The sequence below is a fragment of the Phascolarctos cinereus genome, unplaced genomic scaffold (assembly GCF_003287225.1).
Source record: "Phascolarctos cinereus isolate Bilbo 61053 unplaced genomic scaffold, phaCin_HiC Scaffold_3;HRSCAF=262, whole genome shotgun sequence".
Taxonomy (NCBI): Eukaryota; Metazoa; Chordata; class Mammalia; order Diprotodontia; family Phascolarctidae; genus Phascolarctos; species Phascolarctos cinereus.
Genome location: NW_027555736.1, coordinates 242,240,444 through 242,258,019, shown reverse-complemented (window position 1 = coordinate 242,258,019; position 17,576 = coordinate 242,240,444). Strand labels below are relative to the sequence as shown.

General features: G+C 36.1%; 1 pseudogene; it reads left to right on the top strand.

Annotated features, from left to right (window-relative positions):
* The first annotated feature begins 16,610 nt into the window (after positions 1-16,610).
* Positions 16,611-16,993, top strand: LOC110208474 (large ribosomal subunit protein eL30 pseudogene; annotated as a pseudogene).
* The last annotated feature ends 583 nt before the right edge of the window (positions 16,994-17,576 follow it).

Sequence of the window (17,576 nt, the reverse complement as noted above, 5' to 3'; positions counted from 1 at the left end):
CCGGCATCTTTATTACAGTCTATAAGTGCCAAAAATTGCTACCTATTCTGAGCATGTTACTATCTCTATAGGGCTAAGTACAGCAATATTTCTATTAATAAAAAGTATGAGTTCCAATATGATGTTGTGTTAGAAACTTCATTATCAAATCTATAAATAAGATAGGAACCATGATGATTGTTCCAGGCATAAATATAGATCAAGAAATTAGAATAAATTGAATACTAACTACAATAACGGAAAATACAAACTATGCAAAGTTTCTCCTTAAAAGTATGTTGAAGTCCCAATGTCTTGTACGTAGGAAGTAGTTAATAAATGATTATTGTATTGAATTTAGAATTTGGGGGTAGAAGGGAGGAAAGTTAGAATAAAGAAAATGGGGAAATGGGTTCAAATTATGTTTAGGTTGGAAAGGGAGTGTGGTGTAGTGAATGTTGGATATGGAGCCATAAGACACAGGTTCAAAACCCAACTCTGACACTTTCTACTCTTGTGACCTTAGTCAATTATCTTCACCTCCTTTGACCCCAGTTTCTTTATCTGTAAAGAAGGGGGACTTTTGATGATCACTAAGATCCATTTCAAATCAAAATATGTCATCCTAAGGAAGAAGAAAGGTCAAGGTAGAATTATGAAAAGAAGAAGACTTGTTTTGGAAATCCATCTCTACCTGTTAATATTCTTAAAGGTCCAATTCAAATGCTATGTCTTTCATGAAGCTTACTATACATGTTGACATTTTGAAGTGATTTGTCCTTTATGTGATCTCAAAAGCCTTTTTTTCTCTTTATACTCTTGTTCTGACGTATCTATGATTTCACTGGTGTGAACAATTCCTCCACACCTTTTTAGCACATGTAGTTCTTGCCCATATTATGCAATGAATCTTCCATCGAGTTACTATATAAAATGCCAAGTAGATCCTTATTTTTGTTCTTTTTAATTTTTTTATTTCTTTAATATAAATTTATTTATTTTTACCTTTCAACATTTACTTCCACAAGATTGTGAGTTCCAAATTTTCACCCCATCTCACACTGCCTCCCACCCCAAGATGGCATGCATTCTGAATACCTCTTCCCCTAGTATGCCCTCTCTTCTATCTCTCCTCCCCTTTCTCTTATCCCCTTCCCCTTCTATTTTCCTGTAGGGAAGGATACACTCCTGTACCCCATTTCCTGTATTTCTTATTTCCCAGTTGCATGTGAAAACTTTTTTTTTAAATATGTGTTTTTGAAAGTTTGGGTTCCAAATTTTCTCCCTTCTTCCCTCCCCATCCAACCTCATTGAAAAGGCAAGCAACTCGATATAGGTTATACATGTGCAGTTATGCAAAACACTTCCATAGTAGACATGTTGTGAAAAACTAACTCTGTTTCCCCTAATCCTATCCTGCCTCCCCATTTCTTCTATTCTTTCTTTTGACCCTATCCCTCCTCAGAAGTATTTGCTTCTGATCACCCCCTTTCCCAATCTACCCTCCTCTCCATCATCCCCCTGCTCTCTTCTCCCCTTCCCCCACCCCATTTTCCTGTAGGGTAAGACAGCTTTCCATACCCAATTGAGTGTGTATGTTATTACCACCTTAAGCCAAATCTTATGAGAATAATATTCATTCATTCCCTCTCCTTCCCCCACTTCCCCTCCACTGTGAGAGCCTTTTCTTTTCTGTTTTTTTTTAATATGATTTACCCTGTTCTAGCTCTCTTTCTTCTTCTCCTAGTATCATCTTCTCTCATCCCTTAATTTTATTCTCCAGATATGACCCGTCCATCTTGAACTCACCCTGTGCCCTCTGTCTATCTATCTATCTATCTATCTATCTATCTATCTATCTATCTATCTACATAATATAATTTTTCCCCCTCCAACTACCCTAATACTGACAAAGGTCTCATGAGTTATAAATATTACCTTTCTATGAAGGAATGTAACAGTTCAAACTTAATGTCTCTTATGATTTCTCTTTCCTGTTTACCTCTTCATGTTCCACTTAAGTCATATGTTTGAAAGTCAAATTTTCTATTCAGCTCTAGTCTTTTCATCAAGAATGCTTGAAAGTCCTCTATTTCACTGAATGACCATTTTTTCCCCATGAAGGATTATACTCAGTTTTTCTGGGTAGATGATTCTTGGCTGTAATCCTGTGTCCTTTACTCTCTGGAATATTATATTCTATGCCCTGAGGTCCTTTAATGTGGAGGCTGCTAGATCTTGTGTTATCCTGATTGTGTTTCTGCAATACTTGAATTGGTTCTTTCTGGCAGCTTGCAATATTTTCTCCTTGACCTGGGAACTCTGGAATTTGGCTACAATATTCCCAGGAGTTTTCCTTTGGGGATCTCTTTCAGGAGGATATCTGGGGATTCATTCAATTTCTATTTTGCCCTCTGGTTCTAAAATATCAGGGCAGTTTTCCTTGATACTTTCTTGAAAGATGATGCCTAAGCTCTTTTGTTCATTATGGCTTTCAGATAGTCCAATAATTTTTAAATGATCTCTCCTGGATCTATCTTTCAGGTCAGTTGTTTTTCAAATGAGATATTTCACATTATTTTCTAATTTTTCATTCTTTTGGATTTGTTTTACAGTGTCTTGATTTCTCATAAAGTCACTAGCTTCCAATGTCTCTATTCTAATTTTTAAGGAAGTATTTTCTTCAGTAATCTTTTGGACTTTTTTTCCATTTGGCCAATTTTTCTTTTTAGGGCATTCTTCTCCTCATTGGCTTTTTGGACCTCTTTTGCCATTTCTGTTAGGCTATTTTTTAAGGTGTTATTTTCTTCAGTATTTTCTTGGGTCTCCTTTAGCAAGTAGTTGACTTGTTTTTCATGATTTTCTTGTATCACTCTCATTTCTCTTTCCAGTTTTTTCTCTACTTCTCTTACTTGCTTCTCAAAATCCCTCTTGAGCTCTTCCAAGGCCTGGGACTGATTCCTATTTTTCTTGGAGGCTTTGGATGTAGGAGTTTTGACTTTGTTGTCTTTTTCTGGTAGTATGTTTTCACCTTCTTTGTCACCAAAGTAAGATAATATAGTCTGACTCTTTTTGCACTGCTTACTCATGATCCCAGCCAATTACTTGAATTTTAAACTCTTTGTTAAGGTAAGAGTCTGCTTCCAATGGGGAGAATGTACTGTCCCAAGCTTCAGGGGTTTATATAGCTGTTTTCAGAGATACTTGTAGGGGCCTGTAAATTTTCATTTCTTGCAAGGTGGTATGAAAAGGGGCAAGGTGTTTACTCCTTTCCTGGCCTGTGCTCTGGTCTCTTAGTGACCACAAGCATTCCTTTCTGCCCTGGATATGTCAAGAAGGTTCCTCTCCACTGCCACAACAAGCTCCTGCACACCAGCACTCCTCCCTGCCCCAGGATCACCACCCAGAACTGTGACCCAGATCCAACATGGGCAAAGCAAGAGATTCCTGCCTCAGCACTGGCCAAGAGATCCCTGCAACCTCCCTCTGATCAGCCACTGGATTCCCCCTCAGTCTGTGGGCTGGAAGCTCAGGACAAAGCTACCACCCCGGCACCTATGTTCTGCACTCTGGAGCTGGCTCTGACCTAGCTGCTCTCTCAACACTACAGAAACAGACTTTTCCCACTGACCTCCTTTTTTAAAAAAAATTATTAATTTATTTTGATTTACCAACAATCACCTCCATATGCTTTTGAGTTGAAAAGTTTTCTGCCCCTTCCTCCCTTCCCCAACTTCCCTAAGACAGTGCACAATCTGACATAAGCTTTACATTTACATACCCATTAAACATATTTTCACATTACTGAAGTGGTAAGTAAAAATTAAAACCAATAGGAGGAACCATCAGAGAGATGAAAAAAAAACTCAACAGAAGGTAAAAATACGTGATAGCAATTCGACTTCCACAGTTCTTTCTTTGGATGTGGACAGCATTTTCCTAGGCCTCTGGAGACGTCTTAGATCCTTGTAATACTGAGAACGGTTCACACTAACAATATTAGTCATCACATAACGTGGCTGTTATTGTGCACAAAATCCTCCTGGTTCTGCTCACTTCACTAAGCATCAGACCATATAAGCCTTTCCAGGTTTTTCTGAAGTCAGCCTGTTCATCATTTCTTATAGCACAATAGTATTCCATTACATTCATATACCACAACTTGCTCAGCCATTCCCCAATTGATGGGCATCCACTCAATTTACAATTCTTTATGACCACAAAAAGAGCTGCTATGAATATTTTTGTACATGTGGGTCCTTTTCCCATTTGTTTGATCTCTTTGGGATATAGCCCTAGAAGTGCTATTGCTGGATCAAAGGGTATGCACATTTTTGTAGCCCTTTGGGCATAGTTCCAAATTGTTCTCCAAAAGGCTTGGATCATTTCACAACTCCACCAACAATTTTCCCACATCTTCTCCAACATATCATTTTCCTGTTTTGTCATGTTAGCCAATCTGATAGGTGTGATGTGGCACCTCAGAGTTGTTTTGATTTGCATTTGTCTAATGAATAACGATTTAGAGCATTTTTTCATGTGACTATTGATGGCTTTAATTTCTTCATCTGAGAACTGTCTGTTCATATCCTTTGACCATTTATCAATTGGGGAATGGCTTGTGTTCTTATAAATTTGTCTTAATTCTCTATACATTTTAGAAATGAGGTCTTTATCAGAAAGACTGGTTGTAAAAATTCTTTCACAATTTTCTACCTTCCTTCTGATCTTAGTTGCATTGGCTTTGTTTGTGCACAATCTTTTCAATTTCATGTAATCAAAATTATCCATTTTGCTTTTCATAATGTTCTCTATGTCCTGTTTGGTCATGAATTCTTCTGTTCTCCATAGGTCTGATAGGTAAACTATTCCTTGTTCTCCTAGTTTACTTATGGTATCAGCCTTTATATCTAAGTCCTGAAGCCATTTTGGCTTTCTTTTGGTATACGGTGTGAGATTTGGGTCTATGCCTAGTTTCTGCCATACTCTTTTCCAGTTTTCCCAGCAGTTTTTTTCAAAGAGTGGGTTCTTATCCCAGAAGCTGGGGTCTTTGGGTTTATCAAATAATAGATTACTATAGTCATTGACTACTGTGTCTTGCATATTTAACCTATTCCACTGATCCACCTCCCTATTTCTTAGCCAGTACCAAGCAGTTTTGATGATTGCTGCTTTATAATACAATTTAAGATCTGGAATTGCTAGGCCACCTTCCCCTGCATTTCTTTTCATTAGTTCCTTTGATATTCTGGACCTTTTGTTTTTCCAAATGAATCTTGTTATTATTTTTTCTAACTCTATAAAATAATTTTTGGTAGTTTGATTGGTATGGCACTGAATAAGTAAATTAGCTTAGGTAGGATTGTCATTTTTATTATATTAGCTCGGCCTACCCACTGATGTTTTTCCATTTAGATCTGATTTTATTTGTGTGAAAAGTGTTTTGTAATTGTGTTCATAGAGTTCCTGGGTTTGTTTCAGAGGTAGACTCCTAATGTCTACAGTAAGTTTAAATGGGATTTCTCTTTCTATCTCTTGCTGTTGGGCTTTGTTGGTAATATATAGAAATGCTGATGATTTATGTGGGTTTATTTTATAGCCTGCAACTTTGCTAAAGTTGTTTATTATTTCAAGTAGTTTTTTACTTGATTCTCTAGGATTCTCTAAGTATATCATCATGTCATCTGCAAAGAGTGATAGCTTTGTTTCTTCTTTGCCTATTCTAATGCCTTCAATTTCTTTTTCTTCTCTTATTGCTAAAGCTAAGGTTTCCAGTACAATATTGAATAACAGTGGTGATAATGGACATCCTTGTTTCACCCCCGATCTTATTGGAAATGCTTCTAGCCTGTCCCCATTACATATAATGCTTGCTGAAGGTTTTAGATAATGCTATTTATTATTTTAAGGAAGACTCCATTTATACCTATGCTTTCTAGTGTTTTTAATAGGAATGGGTGTGTATTTTATCAAAAGCTTTTTCTGCATCTATTGAGATGATCATGTGGTTTCTGTTGGTTTTGTTGTTGATATGCTCAATGATGCTGATAGTTTTCCTAATATTGAACCAACCCTGCATTCCTGGTATAAATCCTACCTGGTCATAGTGTATTATTCTTGTGATAAGTTGCTGCAATCTACTTGCTAGTATTTTGTTTAAAATTTTTGCATCTATATTCATTAGAGAAATTGGTCTATAATTTTCTTTCTCTATTTTGACTCTTCCTGGTTTAGGTATCAACACCATATTTGTATCATAAAAAGAATTTGGTAAGACTCCTTCTTCACCTATTTTCCCAAATAGTCTATATAGTATTGGAATTAATTGTTCTTTAAATGTTTGATAGAATTCGCATGTAAATCCATCTGGCCCTGGAGATTTTTTCCTAGGGAGTTCATCAATGGCTTGTTCAATTTCTTTTTCTGAGATGGGGTTATTTAAGTATTTTACTTCCTCTTCGTTAATCTGGGCAATTAACATTTTTGTAAATATGTATCCATTTCACTAAGATTGTCAAATTTGTTGGCATATAGTTGGGCAAAATAATTCCTAATTATTGTTTTAATTTCCTCTTCCTTGGTGGTAGCTTCATGCTTTTCATTCTTGATACTAGTAATTTGTTTTTCTTCTTTCTTTTTTCTAAGTAAATTAACCCAAGTTTTATCTATTTTATTGGTTTTTTCATTAAACCAGTGCTTAATTTTATTCATTAGTTCAATGGTTTTCTTAATTTCAATTTTATTAATTTTTCCTTTGGTTTTCAATATTTCTAATTTGGTGTTTAGTTGAGGATTTTAAAGTTGTTTTGTTTCTAGTTTTTTTAGTTGTATGCCCCATTCACTGATCTCCTCTTTTTCTATTTTATTTATGTGAGCATTTAGAGATATAAAACTTCTCCTAAGAACTGCTTTTGCTGCATCCCATAGGTTTTGGTATGTTGTCTCATTATTGTCATTCTCTTGAATGAAATTATTGATTGTTTCTATAATTTGTTGTTTGACCTAATCTTTTTTTAGGATTACATTATTTAGTTTCCAATTATTTTTTAGTCTATCTTTCCACAGCCCTTTATGACATATAAGTTTTATTGTGTCATGATCTGAAAAAAATGAATTTAATATTTCTGCCTTTCTACATTGGATTGTGAGGTTTTTATGCCCTACTACATTGTCAATTTTTGTGTATGTGCCATGTACTGCTGAGAAAAAAGTATATTCCTTTATCTCCCCATTTAGTTTTCTCCAGAGGTCTATCATACCTAATTTTTCTAATGTTCTACTCACCTCCTCAACTTCTTTCTTGTTTATTTTGTGGTTGGACATATCTATTGCTAGGAGGGGAAGGTTCAGGTCCCCCACTAGCATACTTTTGCTGTCTGTTTCTTCCTATAACTCCCTCAACTTCTCCTCTAAGAATTTGAATGCTGTACCATTTGGTGCATATATGTTTAGTAATAATATTACTTCATTGTCTATGGTGCCTTTTAGCAGGATGTAGTTTCCTTCCTTATTTCTTTTGATTAGATCTATTTTTGCTTTTGCTTTGTCTGAGATCAGGATTGCTACCCCTGCTTTTTTTTACTTTAGCTGAAGCATAATATATTCTGCTCCAGGCTTTTACCTTTACCCTGCATGTGTCACTCTTTTTCAAATGTGTTTCCTGTAAACAACATATTGTAGGATTATGGTTTTTAATCCCTTCTGCAATCCATTTCCCTTTTATGGGAGAGTTCATCCCATTCACATTCATAGGTATGATTACTATCTGTGTCTTCTTCTCCATCCTTTTCCCCCCATTTATGCTTTTATTTCTCCTTTTTCCTTTCCCCCCTTCACTAGTGTTTACTTTTGACCACCACCTCCTTCAGTCCCTCCTCCCTTTTATTATCCCTTTCCCTTTTCTTCCCCTTTACTCTTACTGCTTCTTCACTCCCTTCTTTCCCCCGCTCCCTTTTCTTTTCCCTGTTTCCCTCCTACTGCCTCTGGGGTTAGGGTTAGGATTATGTTATGCCCTTCTTGAGCCAAATTTGATGAGAGTAAGTTTCAAACATTGCTCCCACCCTCCCTTCTTTCCCTCTGCTGTAATAGGATTTTCTGTTTTTTCCTGTAATGCAATTTACCCTTGTCTGCCTCCTCCTTTCTCAGTACATTTTCTAAGATCAGATTGACCCACTTATTTGGATCCATTTAACCCACTTGATTAGTTTTTTTTATCCTTACATCAAAGTCAACTAATATCCACCCTCTTTATGTATACTCTTTTAACATGGTGTAATAACAATACAGTTCTCAAAGACTGCAAGTGTCATATTTCCTTGCAGCACCCCCTCCTTTATTAACAACATATTGTATCTTTCTGTCCCATTTACCTTTTTAAGTCTTTCTTGAGTCCTGCACTTGAAGATAAAATTTTTTGTTAAGCTCTGGTATTTTTATCACAAAATTTTGGAAGTCCCCTATTTCATTGAATATCCACCTCCTTCCTTGAAAAATTATGTTCATGGACTTCTGCTTCTGGGATCCAAAATGGATAAGTGAAAAGGTAGTCTCTCTCAGTCTCCCCTATCAACCTCTGAAAACCCAGAAAATATCACCCCAGAAAAATACCCTGGAACACCTGAACTAGAAGAAAGACAGGGAGCAGCAGTGCAGTAGCCCAGTAAACAGGTCTCCCAGTGCCTCAGCAAAAATAAGGGAAGCAGAACTACAAGGGGCCCCAGGTGGGTAAGTGCCCTGCCACATTCCTCTGAAAGGAGGTAAAGAAAACAACCAAAAGCCCCAACCTTACTGATTCCAACCCAACACCATGTGAGCTGTAGGAGCCCTGAAGCCTCCAATTGTGAAGAAATCCTGAAGTCCAGGTGGTAGAGCAGGCAAACACCAACACCTGGACCTCCAAGTGCCTCAGTGAGGGTAGGGCACCAGTGGAAACCAGCTCAGAAAATCACCAGGAGCCTTGGCAAAGGAATCTCCAGATGCATTAGCAGAAATGAGGGAGACAACACTGCAGGGGGCCCCATGCAGATAAACACCCTGCAGCACCCATCTAAAAGTAGGTAAAGGAGATAAAAGAGTCCTTCAAAAATACAATTGGCCAATTAGAAAAAAAAATAACTGAAGAAAACAAGTCCCTAAAAACAAAATTTGCCAGTTGAAGAAGGAAGACCTCTGGAGAAAACTGAGTGGGGATAGAAAGGAATACATTCTTTTCTCAGCAGTACATGGCACATACACAAAAATTGACCAAAGGGCCATGGAAAGATAGACTGAAAAATAATTGGAAACTAAATAATCTAATCCTAAAAAATGATTGGGTTAAACACCAAATTAGAAATATTGAAAACCAAAGGAAAAATTAATAAAATTAAAATTAAGAAAACTATTGAATTAATAAATAAAACTAAGAGTTGGTTTTATGAAAAAACCAATAAAATAAATAAGCCTTTGGTTAATTTAATTAAAAAAAAAGAAGAAAACCAAGTTATTAGTATCAAGAATGAAAAGCGTGAAGCTACCACCAAGGAAGAGGAAATTAAAACAATAATTAGGAATTATTTTGCCCAACTATATGCCAACAAATTTGACAATCTTAGTGAAATGGATACATATTTACAAAAATATAAGTTGCCCAGATTAACAGAAGAGGAACTAAAAAGCTTAAATAACCCCATCTCAGAAAAAGAAATTAAACAAGCCATTGATGAACTCCCTAGGAAAAGATCTCCAGGGCAATATGGATTTACATGCGGATTCTATCAAACATTTAAAGAACAATTAATTCCAATACTATATAGACTACTTGGGAAAATCGGTGAAGAAGGAGTCTTACCAAATTCTTTTTAGGATACAAATAAGCTGTTGATACCTAAACCAGGAAGAGTGAAAATGGAGAAAGAAAATTATAGACCAATTTCTCTAATGAATATAGATGCAAAAATTTTAAACAAAATACTAGCAAGTAGATTGCAGCAACTTATCACAAGAATAATACACTATGACCAGGTAGGATTTATACCAGGAATGCAGGGTTGGTTCAATATTAGGAAAACTATCAGCATCATTGAGCATATCAACACAAAACCAACAGAAACCACATGATCATCTCAATAGATGCAGAAAAAGCTTTTGATAAAACAACACCCATTCCTATTAAAAACACTAGAAAGCATAGGTATAAATGGAGTCTTCCTTAAAATAATAAATAGCATTATCTAAAACCTTCAGCAAGCATTATATGTAATAGGGACAGGCTAGAAGCATTTCCAATAAGATCGGGGGTGAAACAAGGATGTCCATTATCACCACTGTTATTCAATATTGTACTGGAAACGTTAGCTTTAGCAATAAGAGAAGAAAAAGAAATTGAAGGCATTAGAATAGGCAAAGAAGAAACAAAGCTATCACTCTTTGCAGATGACATGATGATATACTTAGAGAATCCTAGAGAATCAAGTAAAAAACTACTTGAAATAATAAACAACTTTAGCAAAGTTGCAGGCTATAAAATAAACCCACATAAATCATCAGCATTTCTATATATTACCAACAAAGCTGAACAGCAAAAGATAGAAAGAGAAATCCCAATTAAACTTACTATAGACCTTAGGAGTCTACCTCCTGAAACAAACCCAGGAACTCTATGAACACAATTATAAAACACTTTTCAGATAAATAAAATCAGATCTAAATGGAAAAACATCAGTTGGGTAGGCCGAGCTAATATAATAAAAATGACAATCCTACCTAAGCTAATTTACTTATTCAGTGCCATACCAATCAAACTACCAAAATTATTTTATAGAGTTAGAAAAAATAATAACAAGATTCATTTGGAAAACAAAAGGTCCAGAATATCAAAGGAACTAATGAAAAGAAGTACAGGGCAAGGTGGCCTAGCAATTCCAGATCTTAAATTGTATTATAAAGCAGCAATCATCAAAACTGCTTGGTACTGGCTAAGAAATAGGGAGGTGGATCAGTGGAATAGGTTAAATATGCAAGACACAGTAGTCAATAACTATAGCAATCTATTATTTGATAAACCCAAAGACCCCAGCTTCTGGGATAAGAACCCATTCTTTGAAAAAAACTGCTGGGAAAACTGGAAAAGAGTATGGCATAAACTAGGCATAGACCCAAATCTCACACCATATACCAAAAAAGTCAAAATAGGTTCAGGACTTAGATATAAAGGCTGATACCATAAGTAAACTGGGAGAACAAGGAATAGTTTACCTATCAGATCTATGGAGAACAGAAGAATTCATGACCAAACAGGAGATAGAGAACATTATGAAAAGCAAAATGGATAATTTTGATTACATTAAATTGAAAAGTTTTTGCACAAACAAAGCCAATGCAACTAAGATTAGAAGGAAGGTAGAAAATTGGGAAAGAATTTTTACAAAGTCTCTCTGATAAAGGCCTCATTTCTAAAATATATAGAGAATTAAGACAAATTTATAAGAACACAAGCCATTCCCCAATTGATAAATGGTCAAAGGATATGAACAGACAGTTCTCAGATGAAGAAATTAAAGCCATCTATAGTCATATGAAAAAATGCTCTAAATCATTATTGATTAGAGAAATGCAAATCAAAACAACTCTGAGGTACCACATCACACCTATCAGATTGGCCAACATGACAAAACAGGAAAATGATAAATGTTGGAGAAGATGTGGGAAAATTGGAACACTAATACATTGTTGGTGGAGTTGTGAAATGATCCAACCATTTTGGAGAACAATTTGGAACTATGCCCAAAGGGCTACAAAAATGTGCCCTTTGATCCAGCAATAGCACTTCTAGGGCTATATCCCAAAGAGATCAAACAAATGGGAAAAGGACCCACATGTACAAAAATATTCATAGCAGCTCTTTTTGTGGTGGCAAAGAATTGGAAATTGAGAGGATGCCCATTAATTGGGGAATGGCTGAGCAAGTTGTGGTATATGAATGTAATGGAATACTACTGTGCTATAAGAAATGATGAACAGGCTGACTTCAGAAAAACCTGGAAAGGCTTATATGGTCTGATGCTTAGTGAAGTGAGCAGAACCAAGAGGACTTTGTACACAATAACGGGCCACGTTATACAATGACTAATGTTGTTAAACTGAACACTTCTCAGCATTACAAGGATCTAAGACATCTCTAGGGGCCTTGGGATGGAAAATGCTGTCCACATCCAAAGAAAGAACTATGGAAGTCGAATTGCTCTCACTTATTTTTACCTTAAGTTGAATTTTGTTTCATCTTTCTGATGGTTCCTCTTATTGGTTTTAATTTTTACTTACCACTTCAGTAATGTGAAAATATGTTTAAAAGGGTATGTAAATGTAAAGCCTATGTCAGATTGTGTGCCGTCTTGGGGAGGGTGGGGGGGGAGGAGAGGAAGGGGCAGAAAAATTTTCAACTCAAAAGCATATGTAAGTGATTGTTCATAAATCAAAATAAATTAATAAAGAAAATTAGAATGAAAAAATGATGTTCATTTTTGCTGGGTAATTGATCCTGGGCTGCATTCCAACTCCTTTGCCTTACGGAATATCATGTTCCACACCCTGTGGTCTTTTAATGTAGAAGCTGCAAGTTCCTTTGTAATCCTGACTGTGGTTCCATGATATTTAAATTGTTTCCTTCTGGCTGTTTGCAGCACCTTCTCTTTCATCTGGTAATTTTGGAATTTTGTTATTATATTCCTTGATGTTGTCAGTTTGGGATCACTTTCAGGTGGTGATGGGTGGATTCTTTCTGTGGCTATTTTCCCTTCTGGTTGTAGGACTTCAGAGCAGTTTTCCTTTATGATTTCCTGAAAGATACTGTCCAGGCTCTTTTTCTCATCATGATTTTCAGGTAGTCCAATAATTTTTAAATTGATTTTCCAGGTTGATTGTTTTACTGATGAGGTAGTTTACATTTTCATTTATTTTTTTCATTTTTTTTGTTTCTGTTTGACTGATTCTTGCTCTCTCATAGACATTAGTTTCCATTTGCCCAACTCTAATTTTTAACAGATTGTTTTCTTCTGTTAGTTTTTGTACTTCCTTCTTCGGTTGGTCTATTGTGTTTTTTAGGGACTTGTTTTCTTTTCTTCAGTGTATTTTTTTTCAACTGGCCAATTCTATTTTTGAAGGACTCTTCTACCTCTCTCATTTGACTATTAAAATCCTTCTTGAGTTCTTCTAAGAAGGATTTTTGGGCTTCAGACCTGTTCATATTCCCTTTTGTTGTTCCAGATGTGGGTTTGTTGACAATGTTGTCCTCTTCAGAATTTCTGTCTTGATCTTCACTCTTCTCATAATATGAATCTGTGGTACATTTCTTTTTTACTCATGGTGTTTCTTTATTCCCTAGCCTTTAAAGAGATTGAGCTCTCCTGCTGGGGAACAGAGGCACTGACCCAAGTTTCTTGTACTGGGATCCCAGATGTTGGTCACTGGCTTTGTGTGCTGGGGCCTCTTATGCTGGCAATTGGAGGCTGTAGGTTTCGGGCAGCTTACCTCGTAATGGCCTGGAAACATCAAGGCTGGAACTTTGAGGCAATTCTAGGTTGCCTGCTTTTCCTTTCCTATAGCTTTCTTCAGCTCCTTTTAGATGGGTGCTGCAGGGTGTTTATCTTCCTGGGGTCCCCTGCAGTGTTGTCTCCCTCATTTCTGCTAATGCACTGGGAGATTCCTTTGCAGTAGAGTGCCAAGGCACCTGGTGGTTTTCTGAGCTGGTTTCCACTGGTTCCCCCAACCCTCAGTGAGGCACTGGGAGGTCCAGGTGTTGGTGTTTGCCTGTTCTACCACCTGGGCTTCAGGATTTCTTCACAGTTGGAGGCTGTAGGGTTCTGACAGCTGACCTGGTATTGGGTTGGAACCAGCAAGGCCAGGGATTTAGGAGGCCTTTAGGTTGTTTTCTTCACCTACTCTCAGATGAATGCCACAGGGTACTTATCTTCCTGGGGCCCCCTGTAGTTCTGCCTCCCTTATTTTTGCTGAGGCATTGGGAGACCCATTTGCTGGGTTGCTGCAGTGCTGCTCCCTGTCTTTCTTCTAGCTCAGGTGTTCCAGGGTTTTTTTTTTTCTGGGGTGATATTTTCTGGGTTTTCAGAGGTTGATAGGGGAGAGTGAGAGCGACTACCTTTTCACTCCATCATCTTGGCTCCTGGAAGCTCCCACTGACCTTCTAAGTTGTCTTTGGTGTTTGTGGGTTGAGAGGTCTGGAAGCTGCCACAGATGCCCAAGATTCAGTCCTCTGAGGCCTGTTCCAGGTTCACTGTGGCCTGAGCATCCACACCATACTGTGCTCCTTTCCGTGCCCAGCATGATATACCTTTCTGATCAACCATTCAGGTTGTCTTGGGATGGAAATTTGCTTCACTCTGTCTTTTTGTGGGTTATGTTTCTTTAGAATTTGTTTAGACACATTTTTTATAGGTATTTGGAGGGGTTTGGGGGAGAGCTCAAGCAAGTCACTGCTTTCACTCCATCATCTTAGCTCCCCCCTCCTCATTTTTGTTATTTTAGGAATCCAGGAATACCAGTGGATCACTTAGGCCATATATCAGTCATCTTTCATTTTCATTCCACAAGCACAATTTCTTTTCTGTTCTCACAACATCTTAATAATATATTTCATGCTAGTGTGGGTACATTCTGCAGCCTACTTATATTGATCGATATAAATTTCCATTGTTCTTTAGATTTTTGCTGTTATCAAATTATGTTATTCTATGATTCAAAATTATATTGAGCCAGCAAAATATTAATGCAGAAGAAGAATATTTTTATAGCAATATTTTTAAAGCATTGTGCAATTTCTGAAGTGAATATTCCATTCCACTCTGGATTCAAGTCTTCTGTTTATTTGTAGCGCATATGCAAAATAAACACATAAAGTTTAAAACTACACTAAGACTTTTAATTTACATTGTGTAAACATACATATGTATATATATACATGAATAGATAAATATATACATATATTATATACATATTCAAAAAACTTATGCACGTGTGTTATGATGTATGTGTATATATGGGTATGTAGGTATAGTTGTGTGTATGTGTGTGTATATATACATATACACACATGTATACATATATATACGTATACATATATACAGATACATACATATGTATGTATCTGTATATATATGTGTGTGTGTGTATATATGTATGTATGTATGTATGTATATATATATATATATATATATATATATATATATATATATACATACATACATACATATATACACACACACACATACAAATTGTTTTAAAGCTTGGAATGCAGGTTCAGGTTCAGGCTGACAATGTGCATTTTTCTTTATAGGTACAAGTAACATTGCTATAACTTTTAAGTTGTATTTTAGTAAGTGTTGGTGTTCCATCTTCTGGACTTTTATTCTGCTTTTTTTTCACTGACAGAGAGTTTTGCTTGGATCTTTCAAACAACCAATTGAATCTGATCATATGTAATAGCAACATAATGGTTAATCTGTGTTTTGTACTTTTCATAAATAATTGGAACCTTAATAATCATTGATGAGGAAAAACCATACACACAGATAGAGAAACAGAGAGAGAGATGAACTTAATAATATGATTTTTCAATTATATTCAGACTTCTGGTTAAGATATAGTTTTAAAAGATCATAGTGGACCCCAAAGACCTAAATAGGGCACCAGACTGAATAATGATCAAGAAATATGAAGATAAGCAATAGTAATTTTCCTTCATCTAGCCTGGACTACAGGAAAAGGTAAAAGACTACAGGCATGTTACAAAGGCACTCACCAGGGAAGCCAGTGCAAGTTTATGTAAGTTGGCCTGAAGCCTGCCAACAGGAAACAGAGATATTCCAGGGGTGTAGGATGGGTAGCACTCTGGCTGTGAAGATTCCAAAAATGCCAGAAGTCCACAATGCTCTAAATGTATGCTCTAACCATGGCACAAAACCCTAAACCCAGAACTGGTCCTGTAAATAAGAGTACACATAGGAAAATACAAAATATAACGATGAAATGTTATGGATTAGGGTCAGGAATGTTCTGGAAACCAGCTTGAAATTTCATGAGAGTAAGTTAAATTTTCATTACAAGCAGTTATGCTACAGAAATAAGCACACTCTACAAATCAGGGCTTGATTTATTGTTTCATTAATTGTCTATACTTAAGAAGTATTAATAATTCACATATATGTCATGTCTTTTTTTTTCCTGAGGAGTAGTGGTTAGACATTTTGCAACATGCTTCTATGCAAGAGATGAGAAAATAAAAACCCAGAAGAAGCAAATGACTCCACAAGTACAAGAAAAGATGAAAAAAATAAAAATAAATAGTTAGCTGTAAATATCATAGGAGTTACTAGAAGAAATAAAGAAAGATAAAAAATGAAATTAAAGTGAATCAAAAGATCTGGAAGGAAAATTGGGAAGAGGAATAAATAGCTTAGAATAAAAGTTTGAAAACCATATGAAAGTAGTAGATTCTCTGAAAAAGAGAATGGAATGAAACAGAACTTCATGAATCTAAGAGATATTAAGAAATATTAGGAGAGCACTGCATTGTGGGAGCTCCTTCCTTTCTCTCTTCTAGGCCATCTTGGTGGCAGGTCTCTGGCTGAGGGTCCTTCCGCACAGCAGGCAGGAAGATGGTGGCTGCAAAGAAGACAAAAAAGTCGCCATAATCCATCAACTCAAGGCTCCAGCTGGTTATGAAAAGCGGCAAATACGTGTTAGGCTACAAACAGACCCTGAAAATGATCAGACAAGGCAAAGCCAAATTGGTCATCTTAGCCAACAACTGCCCAGCCTTGAGGAAATCAGAGATTGAATATTACTCTATGTTGGCCAAAACTGGCGTACATCACTACAGTGGCAATAACACTGAATTAGGTACAGCATGTGGGAAGTACTACAGAGTGTGTACCCTGGCTATCATTGATCCAGGTGATTCTGACATCATTAGAAGCATGCCAGAACAGACCAGCAAAAAGTAAACTGTACAAAAGTATTCTTTAATAAACCAGGCCATAACTTCTTTTTTTTTTAAATATATATTAGAAGAAGGTCAAAAGCTTTAAAAATAGAAGTAAACATAAGGTATCTACTATCAAAAATGACTGATCTGGAAAACAGTTTGAAAGATCATTTAAGAATCGTTAGGCTTCCTGAAATTATGGCCAAGCAAGAATCCTGGATATCATATTTCAAGTTACCATCTATGATAAAATGTTGTGAAGAAGGTTGATGAGTGATTCTGAACAATTCTTCATAGAACAGAGAGAAATAGTAAAGGGTAAAACCAATTTAAAGACAGTTTGGCAAGATATCAAAGTAAGCAAAGTCATCCCAAGGACATTTAAGGATAAAAATGAAAAGAACAAAAAATAGAAGAAAATATAACATATATATATATATATATATATATATATATATATATATATATATATATATATATATATACATTTTATTATAGCAAATTTTTGTTTCCATCGTGAATGGTAGGACAATTGGACACTAACACCAATGGCCAATGTGTTCATGGGGAAGTAGAAACAGCATTACAGAGAACAAAGAAAGGAAAAGCTTATGGATTGAAT